Source organism: Oxyura jamaicensis, chromosome 1, assembly GCF_011077185.1.
Source record: "Oxyura jamaicensis isolate SHBP4307 breed ruddy duck chromosome 1, BPBGC_Ojam_1.0, whole genome shotgun sequence".
In the NCBI taxonomy this organism is placed as follows: domain Eukaryota; kingdom Metazoa; phylum Chordata; class Aves; order Anseriformes; family Anatidae; genus Oxyura; species Oxyura jamaicensis.
In genome coordinates this window covers 42,329,113-42,343,638 of record NC_048893.1, presented here as the reverse complement: position 1 = coordinate 42,343,638, position 14,526 = coordinate 42,329,113, and positions in this window count along the sequence as shown.

Sequence of the window (14,526 nt, the reverse complement as noted above, 5' to 3'; positions counted from 1 at the left end):
GAATTGGATCAAGAAGCGTATCAGCGGCCTTCCAACAACTTGTGAGTTACCTATTTTGTTGAGAAAATGAACGGAGAGTTTGGCTAAAGCAGCTCATTTTCAAAGTGGTTCTCCATGCTGCCGGGCTCTCGTCGGGACCTGTGACAGGAGAGACTAACACCAGCTTCCCGGGACATACAGGCGGTGGTTTAACAGCACTTCCAGTGGTTGCCATTTAAAAAGGAAGTCAACAGCTCAGCTGAGTGGATCAGCACTGCTGAACATGGTCAGAGATGGTGGTGTGGTGGTTTTTATTTAATTTTTTCTCCTCCTTAAAGGATGTGCAACAGATGAAATACACAAAGGATGTCTATAAATACGAGCTGATCAAGGTTCAGCTGGAGGCCAGGAGGATAAAGGAAATCCCTGCAGGAATTGATGGACAATCTGGGATACGTGGAGCAAGCATATCCTGATACTGGGAGCTGTCGATTGATTTATATTCGTGGATTTTTATCGTGTGTGAAATCTACGCTTGGAAAGCCAAGGCACAGACTACTATGGAGTTTATAGATTGTGCTTCAGAGGAAAAAGCAGACAGCTGGCAGTGCAGAAGGTGGTGGCCATCCTCGCTCATCTGTGTACGACACAGGTGTGAAGGGGGATTTGACCTGGGTTTGTGATGTTCTGGAACCTGTTGAATCAGAACAAGGCAAACTGGTGACGTGCAACGGTATCGAGACAAAAACACTCAAGGGCCTCAGGGTAGAACATCTCCCAGAGAATATTGTACATCCAGGTCATGGAGTGCAGCTAGCACCAAGCTAAAGAACAAAGGTTTTGGTGGGACATGCGTTTAAAAAATAAGAAAAACCAAGGAGGGGGGTAGTGCCGTCAAGGTATGAGGAACTAAATGGTGAAACATGCAGTACAAACTACAATATAAAAGCAATGTACAAACTACATCTGTAAAGAGGCAGCGTATGTGAGGACAGATAATGCATTTAAGCTGGTACAGTTAGGGGGAGAATATCTGGGGGCTGAGTCAGATACAAATTTTCTAAATGATGGCTAATAATTGTTATGACATCAGGAATTGTACGTGCCGTCTTGAGTGCAATGGTTGTGCTGGGTGTAGCAGAGATCCCTGGTTAGAAGGGTACAGAATTGGTTTGTCTGACCCAGGTCCTGACTTACCGGAATAGCCAGGAAAAACAGACCTCTATCTAAAACCATAGAAAACTGAATTTAGGTTTCAGACCTTAAGTCGAACAGGCTGTCTGGGTGGTTGAGGATAAATAAATCAATCATCATTGCTTTGGAATTTGTTATATATACATATATTTAGTGATTAAAATTTGTGTGAAAAAAAGATAATCCAAGTTTAGTTACAGATCTAGAAAATACAAAGATATGGCTAATGTTTAGGGGCACTGACTTTCCTATGAGAAGTCAAGAGTGTAGTTCCAATTGAAGGTTTTGATCAGAATTCTCTTTATTGTGAAACAGGGTGAGATTCTTGTCTACGGCTGTGGTGCACTTGTAACAAACACCTTGTGGGTTGGCGTGCTTTGGTTTTGTTTGCTTGGAGCTCCTGCAGTGTGTTGTGAACCAAATAATTTATTCCAATAAGGCAGAGAGCAAAAGTAACTACTAGAATATCAGAATATCATGGGAGGCCAGTAACACACTTTTTTTTGGGTCTGTTTTCTTGCTGCATGCCACAGTTTGGCTAAAGCACATCACTGAAAAAATCACTTCCATACTGATAAGGTTTTACTTACAGTCTACGGATTAGTGAAACAGTTACTGTCATTGTACATGAGTGGTTTGTTTTTTTCTCTGCCTGTGTTTTTGATCAGATCCAAAAGGTTCACCCTGCTGTCCCAACAAAAAGTGAACAGGGTGTTCCTTAGAGAGTCTTTTTTGTAAGAGTTCATTTCTTAAGCGGGACCCACGTGCTAGTTTGCCCTTCTACTGGAGGGAGCCTGAGTTGGAAGAAAAACATGGCTTGTTTGCTCATCTCTTTCATGAGGTTACATTCAGAGCCTAGATTGCTTCCCTTTCCTCCTTGTCCTATAGAGGTTTCTTGTAATTCATTGCTCAACTCAGTTTTAATGCTATCATTTCAGGATTTCGACCTTGGCTAGCTTAGAAATGCTGATATTTCTCAGCAGCATAGTTACCTCCCATCTTAGTAATTAAGAAAACCAACAAACAACCAAACAAACTTTTAGCCCATAGCAAACCCCCCGTGATGGAAGTATTCTGCTCTCTCTGGGGGATTGGGATTCAAACATTGCATGACTCTTTGCAAACTCTTCTGCATGATAAAACCCACTGCACGTGAACAGAGCCAGTTTATCTGCCAATACCGCATGCCGTACATCACTAACTTTGGGGTTGTAACCAGATTTGCTAATAACCAAACCCGGAGGACACAGTGGGCTTGAAGGTCAGCACTCCCTGGCTTTGAGGCATATTATGACAGTGATTTTCCTGAGTTTTATTGAAACTACATCTTTTCAGTCTCGCATCTTTCAGCAGGGATAAGCAAAAAATGGCTGGGATGTCTGGGAGGGAGCTGGGAGCTGCACAGGCACGGCTGCGTTGTGTGGCAACCCGATTCCTGTGGGCTGAAGCTAATTCATCAGAGAAGCACCACCACAGCTAATGAGGCGATTAAAAAGGGAAAGGTCTGCACAGTTTATAGCATTTGTAGTAGGAAAATATAATTGGACTTCCAGGCAAAGACTTGAAAAAGATGCTGTTACAGCAGATGTGTGAGCATGCCTTACGACAAATACGGAAGAAGGATTTATAAATGTCAAGTTTGTGGTTTGTTGCTTCAGAAGAAGGTGCGCCTTTTGGACTCTGCAGACTTGCTGCAGTCTAGATGAAGAACAAATCAGAACTGGAAATGCCTAAAAAAATAATTGCAATCCTTAATCATCAGCCCCAGTGGCTGCAGCCTGCCCATTACTGGAATGAATTCTGCTTTGCAAGGGGCCTCTGGAAGCACAGCCCATCTCCCTCAAACACTGCCGAACACCCCCATCAGCACTGCAGCTGTTTACACCTGTTGTGAGCTCTCAGGTGCTTGTTGAATCTTGGTGTCACCAGGCTTCTCCAAATCCTTAGGGGCAACCCTTCAGCCATTACAACAGCGTGAGCCACGACAGCTGCAGTAGAAATGAAGCTGAAACAACTGCTGGACAACTGCTGCGGCCTGAGTGCCTCTCACCACCACGGGGTGGAAGAGATAACGGGTCAGTAGGAGAAGTCCTGGGAGATTTGTCCTTGGGGATCCTTTCTGGGAATGCTAAGACATGAGAGGAGGAGCCCTGACACCACCAGAAAGGCATGCAAAGGCCTCGCAGGGGGGTGGTTGTACCTGGTGACTGCTTCTGAAGTTTCAGGTTGCATGTGTGTTGGTTTTGGAAGAACAGCCTAGGTAGGTACCACATCAACTTCACTCTGTGCCACTTACCGTACGACAGGCCCCCGAATCAATTCTTTAAGGTGGACCAACTATTTTTCATCCAAATGGCAGGTCAAGGTAGAGGATAAACTCTGCTCTTCTTAAAAATGGACTATTGACCAGGTCACCTGGGTTTGTTTGTCCCTCTTCAGAGCACACATACTTTATGTTGCTTTTCTAATGCCAGTTGATAGCAGCCCGCAATGAATGTGGGAAAGGAAGGCTGCTTCCATGCCTGCTCACCATTGTCTGCAGCGCAGAGGCCAAGGGCTACACAAAGCTCAGGAACGGGGCTGGTCCCTTGGGCACCGAGATGGGATGTGCATCCATGTGGGACTGCCGAGTCTTTGTCCTGTTCAGGGAGGGCTGTTAGTCTTCCAGGGTTTCACGTGGGCTAATTAAAAGGGCTGGTTGAGTCAGAGAGACACCAGAAGTCTGTGCAAGCTCTAAAAACATGCTTTGCAGAGAGATTTGCCCCTTCTTTTTAGCATTTATTGGAGTTACTTGGAATTTCAGAGTAGCTATTCACAACCAAAAGCAAACAAACAAAAGTGCTTCCTAGACTGTAGTCAAGTGCTTAATGAAGTGTCTGGTAGAGCTTTCTTTTATTGTTCTTTATGATGCAAAGGAAAGGGTCTGTCTGGGGCTTGTTTGAACAGCCTTTTCATCTGGCTGTTTGCAACAGTCCTCTAACCTTCCTCTTTCTTCGCTTGGCGCATCGAGCAAATCCAGTTTCACTTTTTGTCTTTTTAGGAATACACGTACTTTTCTTTCTGATCTGTAAGCATATACCTCCATCTAAATACATGAGTATAGGCGTTCAATAGCAGAGAAAAATGAGTAATGTTTGTGTTCACTGACCAGCTTGCATGGCTTTAAGTTCTGGTAAGAATCCACTCGTATAGGCTCCATGGTGAGTGTAGGGCACACTTGGACAACTCACATGTCTCAATTCAAGGTTTTCCAGGAAACCTTTTCCACAAGCAAACAGAGAGCGTTCATGCAGGAAAAAAAAAAAAAAAAAAAAAAAAAAAAAAAGATCCTCCTTGCAGTAAGCAGTCTTTGTACCTTCAAGCCACAACCTCCTAAGTATCAGTCCTTGAAATAAACTTTGAACAGACACACAGCACAAGCCATCTTAGAGAAGAGAGAGGCAACCAGCTCGTGTATTCCCTTTGTTTTTACTTCTGCACCACCAGCAGTTGTTTGAATTTGATTTCTACTGCAGCTGTTGTGGCTCGCACTGCTGTAATTGTCAGAGAAAAGTTACCCCTAAGGATTTTGAGAAGCCTGGTGACACCAAGATTCAAAAAGCACCTGAGAGCTCACAACAGGTGTGAACAGGCTGAGCCATTTTCATCCTTCTTTCTGCTGATTACAGGAAGACAGCAGTGCTTCACTTCTCCATCCTCTGTTACTTTCAGGTAATCTGTGCATTGCATGCTGGTGGTATTTGCAGCTAAGTCACACTTTTCATAATTCATCTTTGAGGCTCTTAAGGAGGTTGCATTTTGGAGCCCAAAGGATTTGGGATGCAGGAGCTCCCATTTCCCAGCCCTCCCTCCCACTCTTGGTGCAACCAGGGGTGTCAGTGGTCGGTGTCACTGCCTCACCAGGCACAGAAACCCCGGCTCCTCCAGGCTCCTCCTTCAGGTCACCATCCCTGGTGACTGGTGGCAATTTCAGCGTCAGCTCAGACTGGGTTTTTGGCCTATCTGCTGTCCTCATCAGCTGGGTGAGTCAGGAGTTCTGAAATTCTTCCTTTTTCTCTCTCTCCTTCTCTGTCCTTTTTTTTTCTTTTTTTTTTTTTTTTCTTTTTTTTTTTTATTAGAATCTTAAATTGATTCCAGACTTCCTCAGCTTTGATTTTTCCAAACTGAGGAAATCTCCCCCATTGTTTCACAAAGGTATACCTGTCCTAGACCAAGAGGTAAGTAAGAGTTCAGATTGTGTCTGTGACAGGGAATCCCAGGCAGCAGTCATAACTGTTACAAACAGGGCACACACTAAGATTTTTCCTGTCATCCACATTTATCTCTTCTTGAAGCTACCTGGAAATCCTGCTGCTGGAGAATCGCAGACCAGGCTGGAAGGCAGCTCTTGAGGTCTCTGCTCCAGCCTCCGGCACAGCGAAGGCCAGCCCCAAGACTAGACCAGCTTGCTCCGGGCCCTGTGCAGCCACGTCTTAAAAATCTGAAGGGTGGAGAATGCACATCTCCTCTGGGCCCCGTTCCTGTGGGGCAGGGCTTTCTCCTGACATATGATTGCAGTTCGGTTGCTGCCTCTCATGACTGTTGTCCTGTCACTGTGCAGTTCAGAGAAGAGCCTGGCTCTATCCCACTTATAAATGAACACATTCAGGATGGTATGGCAAGTCAGGGCAGTCAGACAACATAGATCCTTAAAAACATTCAGCACTGATTTTAATTCTGAGCCCCCAGCCCATCTTGAGGGCTTTAGCGCAGCCACCCAGAGCAGGCGGTGGTGGTTCAACCAGCAGCGGGGGGTTACTCTGAACCCCAGTCTGCACCTTCTGCAGCCAGCAGGGAGGGGCAATGCAGAACATGGCCTGCATGTCAGCCTTCAGAGAAACGTTACTGGAGCCTGTGTCCCCACAGCATGGCTGAGGTGGGCAGGCACATCAGGAGGCCCCAAGCCCTGCTCCAGCAGGGCCACCCAGAACAGGCTGCCCAGGACTATGTCCAGGCTGCTCATGAGCAACCCCAAGGAGGGAAGCTACTTCAAAGCCTTACTTCAGGGGAATGCAGCTTCTAACTGATCCTCTGCACATTCTATTTTTTTTTCCTGTGTTCCATCAAGCCTGCCTTTCTGTTGACGCTCCCAGGAGGACAGGTCTTCCAGCCAGACTTCGGTCACGGCCAGCCTGTCTTGGGGAAGGAGGTCTGAGCTCCCTCACAGGCCCGTCACGCAGCATGCCGGGCGGCAGCGCCTCGCCCTCAGAGCCCGCGGCGCGCTGAGCGGCGCCCACCTTGTGCAGAGCCCGCAGGCCCCGACCCCGCTCCACCCACACGACACAAGGCTCGTCCTGTTGGGCTGGGTGTGAAGGCGTTTCTGCTTCGTTTGGGTAGCCCCCAGCCCTCTTCGCACCCCAAGCACCCTTTGGTGGCCCTTTCTGTTACTGGTGGGCCCAGGGCCTAGGTGGGCTCTGTCCCTGGGTGCGGAGATTTCCCGGCAGAGAAACAATGCCATGACAGGAGGAGCCCCACGCAATCAAATTTATAAGACTTGCACAGGAAAACAAGTTATGTCAGATATAGCTGTTGGACTTTTAATCCCTAGTACAAAGGCTGTCGTAGGTGTTAGGCTGAGTTCAAAACACAGTGAAGACAAATCAAGAAGCCTTGGACTTCAGGATACGCAACAAGGAGTATAAAGTAATTAAAGATTTGTCTGAGGGCTTTTCCTCTGTGTGGGTAGGAACCAGTGTGCCTTATCTGGGAGCAAGGCAGCCCAGCGAGGAGCTGCAGGAAGGCGGCAGCTCACACACAGCTGTGCCAGTACTCAGTGGACATGGGAACTAAGGTTTGGCATCTCCATACGGAGTATGGCTCTTGAAATCTCCGAATTTTAGCATTTTAAACAAGCCAATGCTTTTCAAAGCGTGGTTGCCACCCAAATGTGTATTTTAACCACCTGCCCTCAGGACAGCTTAAAAACAACTGAGAAAAATACTTTGCATTTCAGCACTCGTTGCAGCCATCGCTTCAGGTCCTCCCTCCCTGTCTAGGAAAGACGACTGCTTGCCAATACCCCATGTGTAAAAGTATGCTGGTATTTTTGTTGAAGAAATGTTTTTAACACAAAACCACAATTACGTAGCTGGAGGAAAAAAAAATAATCAGAAAAATCAGCTTGTTATGTCCAGTTGCTATGAGCATGTAGCAGCTCCTACTGGCAAAAGCAACTGACAGATCATTTAGGACGGAGCTCCAAAATGCACCCAAGGGGCGGAACTGTTCATATTAAGAACTTGCATGCATTTTCACCATTTCTAATTTCTGTTTCACACCACATGCTCCCATGGTTATTAATCCAACTGTGAGCATGGCTGAGCCAATGTTTCAAACCCAAACAGTTATTCATGGTTTTCCTGTTCATAAATAAATATACATTCCGATTTCCAATGCACATTTGGATTTGCGAGGCATGAACTATCATTGGGAGCATCATACAGAACTCAAACACAGTAACAACCCCTTTCACTGCCATAGTAACATGCAACAATCTTCTGCCTTCCCAATACGTTGATAAAAACTCCTAAATGCTTACTTGTATTCAAGCCATTGTTTATGCTGACATGAAAAGTGCAGATAAACACATGAAAAAAAATGAGAGCCTGACACTGCTTTATTCATGAAAATAACAAAATAATAAACTCTGTACTCTTAACACCAAGCACTCGGTGCTCCTGGAAATGATTAACGCAGGTTATAGATAATCTAAATTGTATGTTTGAGCATTTTAATTTTAGGTGTATTAATAATCATTTGGGCAAAATGAGCTCAGACAAACACGTTTTATTTTCACTGCTGAAGTGCTGCGTTATTTATAGTGTGCTCGTAGAATCAATGCCAGTTCTTTAGATCATCTTCTGCTCATTTAATGGACTGCTTAACAAAGGGCAGAATTCAGGGGCTCGTGAATTGCTTGGCAGAACAATCACCAGATTGAATCCAGCACACAGCAGGCACATTTTCTTCATCGGTTAAGCCTGGCCTGCAGATACACGTGCCTTTGCGGGCAGCAGTCTGCTCTCCACGTCTTTTCTGTTCCCTCCTTCTCTCCTTGCTCTTCCCCATCCATCACTGTTTTCCTGTATCTTGTCATCGGTTCCCACCCCCTGAAGCTCCTCATGCACGTGGGGCAGCGCAGAGATCGCTGAGGTTTGTGCTGTCCTGTTAGGCAAAGCCAGAGGGGCACCTGGGCTTTTGAAGGCAGCCAGGAGACGCTGCACGGTTGGAGAAGGATCCCTCTGTGCCTGCTGCCAGCCCTGGCAAGGGGAAGCACTCCTGATGGGGGCCCGGCCGGCCTCACGCTGCTTCCCCCTGCAGCACTGGGAGCTGCCGGCCTGGCACTGCCCACCACAAGCCTGTATCACCCGAGGGACAGGTGCCCAGTCACACAGCAGGAGGATGTGACGCAAAGTTAAGCAGCTACAGGGAGCATCCAACCTCATGCCCACTGGCTGAGTCTGCATTTGCTGTCCCCTGGGGGAAAATCGCAGTGCCACTTCTGCCTGTGGCTTTTTTGCCACTGCCATGGAAGCTGGGTCTGCTCTGAACATACGCTGAGACAGACCAGGCAGTGCGACGCTTTGCCAGAAGGAGATTTTTCTCTTTTTCTCTCCATCACAGCCACCAAGCCCGCAGGAAGGTGATGTGATCAGGGCCCGTCAGCTGTACCTTTGTTAAGTCTCAGAGAATTGTAGCAGCATGTACGTCCTAGGAGGAATGCCTCCTGCAGCTCATCCTTCTGGGCTGAGCCTCCGTGCAGCTCTGAAGGCTTTCCTGGGAAGCTGGGGATGCTCAGAAGCCATCAGCAGCAGGGTGATGGGCTTGGAGTGGAAGGAGGGAAGACTATCACTCATTTATCCATTCCAGTTCCTGGAAACTGACTTAATTGTCAGGAGACAATATCAGCCAGGGTTATCGCCTGTGCTCCTGAGGGCCATAAGCACAGGAGAAAAATATGATTCTCTTTTAGCCAGATTAGCTCCCCTTTTTGTTTTGATGCAGCAGTCCCTGAGCTGGAGGCCTAATTGTGAAAAAGCATGGCCTCCCCAGCACCTGGAAGCAGCAGCAGAACACTCCCCGTGAAATATTCCCCATGCCAAAACCAAAACATCAGAGTTGGACGTTTCCTGTAGCAATGGAGTCTTCGAATTAACTTTTGTTTTATCTTTTCTAACCTCTATTCCGAGCCCTCTGCCAACCCGCCTCTTGGCTGTGTAATGATTACTGTGTCAGGCCTCACAGATGTACTTCGCACCTCGATTCGCAGACGCTTTATCACAGCTGGGCAAGTGGCACCATTAAACGCATTTTTCAAGAGCAGAAACGGAGATGCCAGCTCGCTGCTTGCTTGCCTCTAAGTCACCGCTCAAATCGATGGCTGAAACTAAACCACGGTTCTTCTGTCTCTTTGGCTGCCAAACTTGTAGTTAATCACCTCATTATTTTCAAAAGCGTCCCACTGATCTCACTCTTTAGGAAAGCAGGATGAGTTTCCCCATATGGATTTAAATGCTTCTTTTACAAGAAAATTAATAACAGGATTTTAGCCAGTACCTCCGTCCAAAATTCCCCTGGATACTCTTGTTACAGCAAAGAAAAAACCCCACGGTATCAGCACTAATCCAAAAATGAAAAGAAACACAATACATCCACGGCTCCCGAGAAGCTTAGAGAACAAGAAACCGAGCCCAGCGGCTGAGACAGACCAGCAGCCGTGGTGCCGGGGGCGTGAGCCGTGTTTTTCTGACAGTTTCACAGCTGTGTGAGCCAGGCCGAGCGCTGCCGTTCCCTTGCAGAGGGCAGGAACCTCCCCAGAGCCCCGCGGCACCGCGGCGGTGAGCAGGACGGGCAGGACCGGCGCTGTTACGGGGCCTGTGTGGCAGCGTTCGGTCCATCAGCTCCGTGCCGAGCGCGGGTGAAGGTGCCGGCAGGAACCGTGTGGCCTGAGGAATCGAAGCCTGCAGGAGAATCTGGAGCTGAATCTGTTAAGCTGGTGGAAACCAGGCCAGGCTGGGGATGGGCGGCAGAAGCAAAGCCTGACCGAGACCTGCTTCGGGAACAGGTGATGTGCTGGGATGGGTGCAGGAAAAAGGGTAGGGAGCCACGGGAGTTTAAAGAAGAAAAGCCTGAAGAACAGATTTCTTTGCAATGTGGGAAGGCTGGCAGTAAGTCATAGTAACAGTAACTATGAAAGACTTGGCTATTTCAGTTCTGCTGACTGCTTTATTATGAGCAAGCTGTTTGCACAGCCCGTCTTAAAGCTGTACAAATAATTCCCATTTACGAAGCCTTATCTGAAGGCCAAGACAGTCACAATGAACCGACTGAGACTAAAATTTCCCAAGCTGGGGTAGTGCCTCCGGCTAAATTTGTTTGGGAGCATTCAGCCAAAAATTTTTAATCCATTTCTAATGGCTGACATCGTTCTTAGAAGCCCATTGTTTGTCTGACCTCCTTCTAACCCGTTAGAAAAATTTCTGGCGACGTTTTTCCTCTCTCGGTTTAATGCTTTGAAGCGCTGCACTTGAAACTTGGCAGGAGGCGGCTTTCTGTTAGGAAGACACATCGCGCCCGCTCCCTAAAACTGTGCTCAAACTTGGCCACTTGACAAGCACTTGAAAAACCCGGCCTGCCTGTGCTCGATAGAGATCTCAGGTTTTTTCAGCCCAAATCCCCCGGAGCCGTCTGAAGGGAGCAGGTGGTGGTTACCGCCGGCTGCTGGGGGCTGGCAAGGGAGGGTGAGGAGCGCGGGGCCGGTCTCCTCCGCTCCCCCCTTGCCCCTTCCAGCATTAAGCAGCTGGGAGGAGAAGCAGTCAGAGCGAGGGCAAAGTGGGCAAAAGACAGACTGGAAAAAGGATACGGAGAAGGACCAAAACTACCGGGACTGAAGGGAAGAAAGGACCCTGGGACTGGGCAGAAGGCCAGTGAAGAGGCCGCTGAAGAGGAAGGGTTTCGGGGGTCTCCCCCAGCTCTGCGTGGCTGGGGAATGGCAGCAGCAGCAGCAGGCGTCACACCGAGCAGCTGTGCTCCTGCGAGGGGCTGTGCTTCTCCAGAAGGAAACGTTGCTGAGGTTTGGATCCACCTAACGGTGTGAGGGGAAAAGCAGCCAGCCTGCTGGGATGTGGATGAGAGATTTCTGAAAGCTCGAGGAAATAATTCACGTTGTGTGACCGCCGCTTCCTGGCTCCGGCGCTGAAGCAAAGGGGGAGAGAAAGAAGAGTGTTTCCCTGGCAGCTGCCCAGGAGCCGGGACTTTCACCAGGTGGGGTGTGACCAGCAGGTAGCAAAACAGGCTTTGAATCCCAGTCCCGTAACTAAAATAGTGTTACTAAATGATCGCCATATATCCCATAAACAGGGGGAGGGTCCTTCAGGAAGGAAAAATAGCAGAAGATTGCAGTTAATTATGATCTTGTGGTGTATATGGACAAGAAATCTGAACTGACATTGTGCAGGCAATGCCAATCCCTGCGTTACTTCTGGGTGCTTCACTTTGCAAGGTCAACAGGCTTCTTTTCGAACCTTGCTTTCTGTTCACGCTGGGGGTTCTCCAGTCTAAGAACAGCAATGTCCGCGCACAACTTCTGCAACCTCACTCAGCTGGTGTCTTAACTGGTACTGCATAAAGACGAGCACTCTGCACAGTGGGGCTGAAGGTAGCTAAAATTATTATGTACGGATTTTGAGTTTTTTCCCCCAGGATTTGAAATTCTCTCAAAATGCTACGTTATTGAAAATAAATGCCAATGGTCATCTTTTGTTCTTCAAAAGCATCATTACCCTTTTTTCTTCCTTTCTCTCAGACAGAGACGTGTTACCTATGGTTTCTTCGCTTGTTTTGAAAATTGTCCTTTTGAAATGACCTCAGCTGCGCCCCTTCTTCCAGTCCTTTCCAGCCAAGGCAGTCCAAGCTACTAACCAAGAGTGGAGGAGCCGTCTAGTTTGCCACCTGAAGCGGGGAGAGGAAAGGGTTGTTTGCCCAGAGACCTTTTGGAAATGTGTATATGGCAGAGGGGAAGGAGCACCTTTTCTTAAGCTGCTGCTTTTCTCAGGTTGCATCTCTGGAGCCCAGACATCAAGGCCAAGCCCCAGGAAGAAGAGCAGCTGGGGAGTTGCTCTTCTGGTGGCTTTTCAAAGCAATGTCCCTTAAAAGTAAATCCACAGCCTGCATTCCCATCATCCAGCCATCCTTCTGGCAGCCTGGAGGTGAGTGATGGGAGTCTGACAGGTTTTAGCTGTAGCCAAGCAAAAAGGAAAGAACACAGGTGGATATTTTTCAGCTGAAATTTGTAAAGTTAGAGCTCAAAATAAATTGAAACCCGAAGAGTAACATCCTTTTACCAGGTGGGTGATCTGGCAATGTCTGTCATGTTCCTGAGACCACGTTTTCCCATCTTTTCACTTGTCATCTGTGTGCGTGGGTCACACAAATCAGTCTGAGAGAAATCCCTTGATCACATTTAAGCATCCAGACCCCTCTTGCTCAAGTCACTGAGCACAGGACTGTCACTGCTCTGTCTCCTAAGAGCTTGAAGCAGAGCCGTTCAAAATGTGGTGGGTGCTTCGAAGCCAAAAACTCTCAAGCACACTTCAGCTCTCATTTGCTTTCCCAGTCTGTGCTTGTTAGGAGTCCTCTCTGTCCGTCACCCCAGTCATTAATAAATTTGTTAAATTTTAACAGCCCCAGGACAGCTAACGATGTGTCGCCAGTGATCAGCCACCAGCTGGACTCTGTACCACTGGTTCCAACCCTCTGAGCCCCAAGGAGCAAACAATCTTCCACCCACCTTATCGTCTGCCTTGCCAGTCTGTATCACACTCATTTAGCTGCAAGAATACTGTAGGAGACGTGTCAAAGGCTTTGCCAAAGTCAAGGCAATAAATGATATCCACTGCTCTCGTGCTTTGAGGAGGCTGTCCTTGAAGAGAAGCAGCTCTCCTGGGGCCCTCTGCTCTCCAAGGCAGATCCCTCTGGGGTCTTGACAAGCAGATCCCTGAACAGGGTGAAGTATGCTCTCCTGAAGGCAAGGGCTGTAGTGCTGTTTGACCTGCTGACTTCTTGCAGGATTTTAAATTCCACAGTGCCATGGCTGCTGCAGGAAAACTTACTCTTGGCCTTAACATCCTGGACCAGTTCTTCCTTGTTTGTGAATAACAAGCCCACCAGACCTCGCCAGTCACTTGTGTCAAGGAGCTGCCTTCTCGAGCACACTCCTAGGTTGCACCTGAGCACAGTCCTTCATTTTAAGGTACACCTGTGAGTCCTCGGGGCTGTGATTACGTGAGGTGCCTCCACCGACTTGCTCTCCTTGATCTCCCATGCTGTATGTTTGTTTACAGGTGCCTGAGATAAGCCCTGAGTCACAGTGCTTTCACAAGGGACGTGCCAGGGTTTCCCTGACCATGCTGTACAGGGGACCTCTGCGCACCAATAGCGAGCATTTGGGTGCCTCCCGGGGTAAGGGGCGTTGCGAGGCCTTGGCTACGCACCAGAGATCACTGCAGAGTGTTTGTGGCTTCATCACTTTGCAGCTTGAGCTCTCCATCACCGTCGCAGCAATTGCTCCATTAGGAGTTTTTCTGTGATCACACCGAGATCACAGATCAAACGGTGATGGGTTTATTGCTTCTTTTCAGCTAGAGCTAACTGTCATAATGGAGAGCTTTATTGATCTCCGATGGCAGCAATGCCAGGAGCACAGAGCTGTGCTGTTGTAGGAAACACTTTGACTATCTCCATAATTGCGTTTGGATTACTGCTGCCCCAAAGGCTGGAAATGCAGGGCTGCTTGTGAGCACGTGCTTCCCCCTTGTCGCTGAGATGTATTCTGCCCAAATCAAGGTTGTTGCACTGACTGACATTTGGAGTTGGATAAAGGTTGTTATTGCCAAAAATTACTTTTAGTCTCAGGTCACTGTTTTAGGCTAATTTCTGGCACTTATGTGCTTTCTGTATGGGAAAGCTTGACCTAACCTGAGCTTACGCGAGCTCCAGTGGAACAAATTCTTGGCCCTGCATACAGAAACCCGAACAGCCTGTGTTTAGGATCCGTGTCTGCCGTGACTCGCCTGCATGAGCAAGAAGGTGACAGGCTCAAACCCTTTCAAAACAGCCCCATGAGAATGCAGCAGGACGGGGTTGCTGTTGTGCGTCTTGTTCTGAGGGCACCCCAGCACCTCCTTGTCGCAAGGACAAAGCGGCCTCCGAGCTCCAGCTTTGGCAAAGGAGGGGAAAAAGGAGGAGGAGGAGGAGGAAAAGGGATGACCCTCATCACCACACCCCTGAGGCTGGGTGGAAAACAGAGGAGGAGCC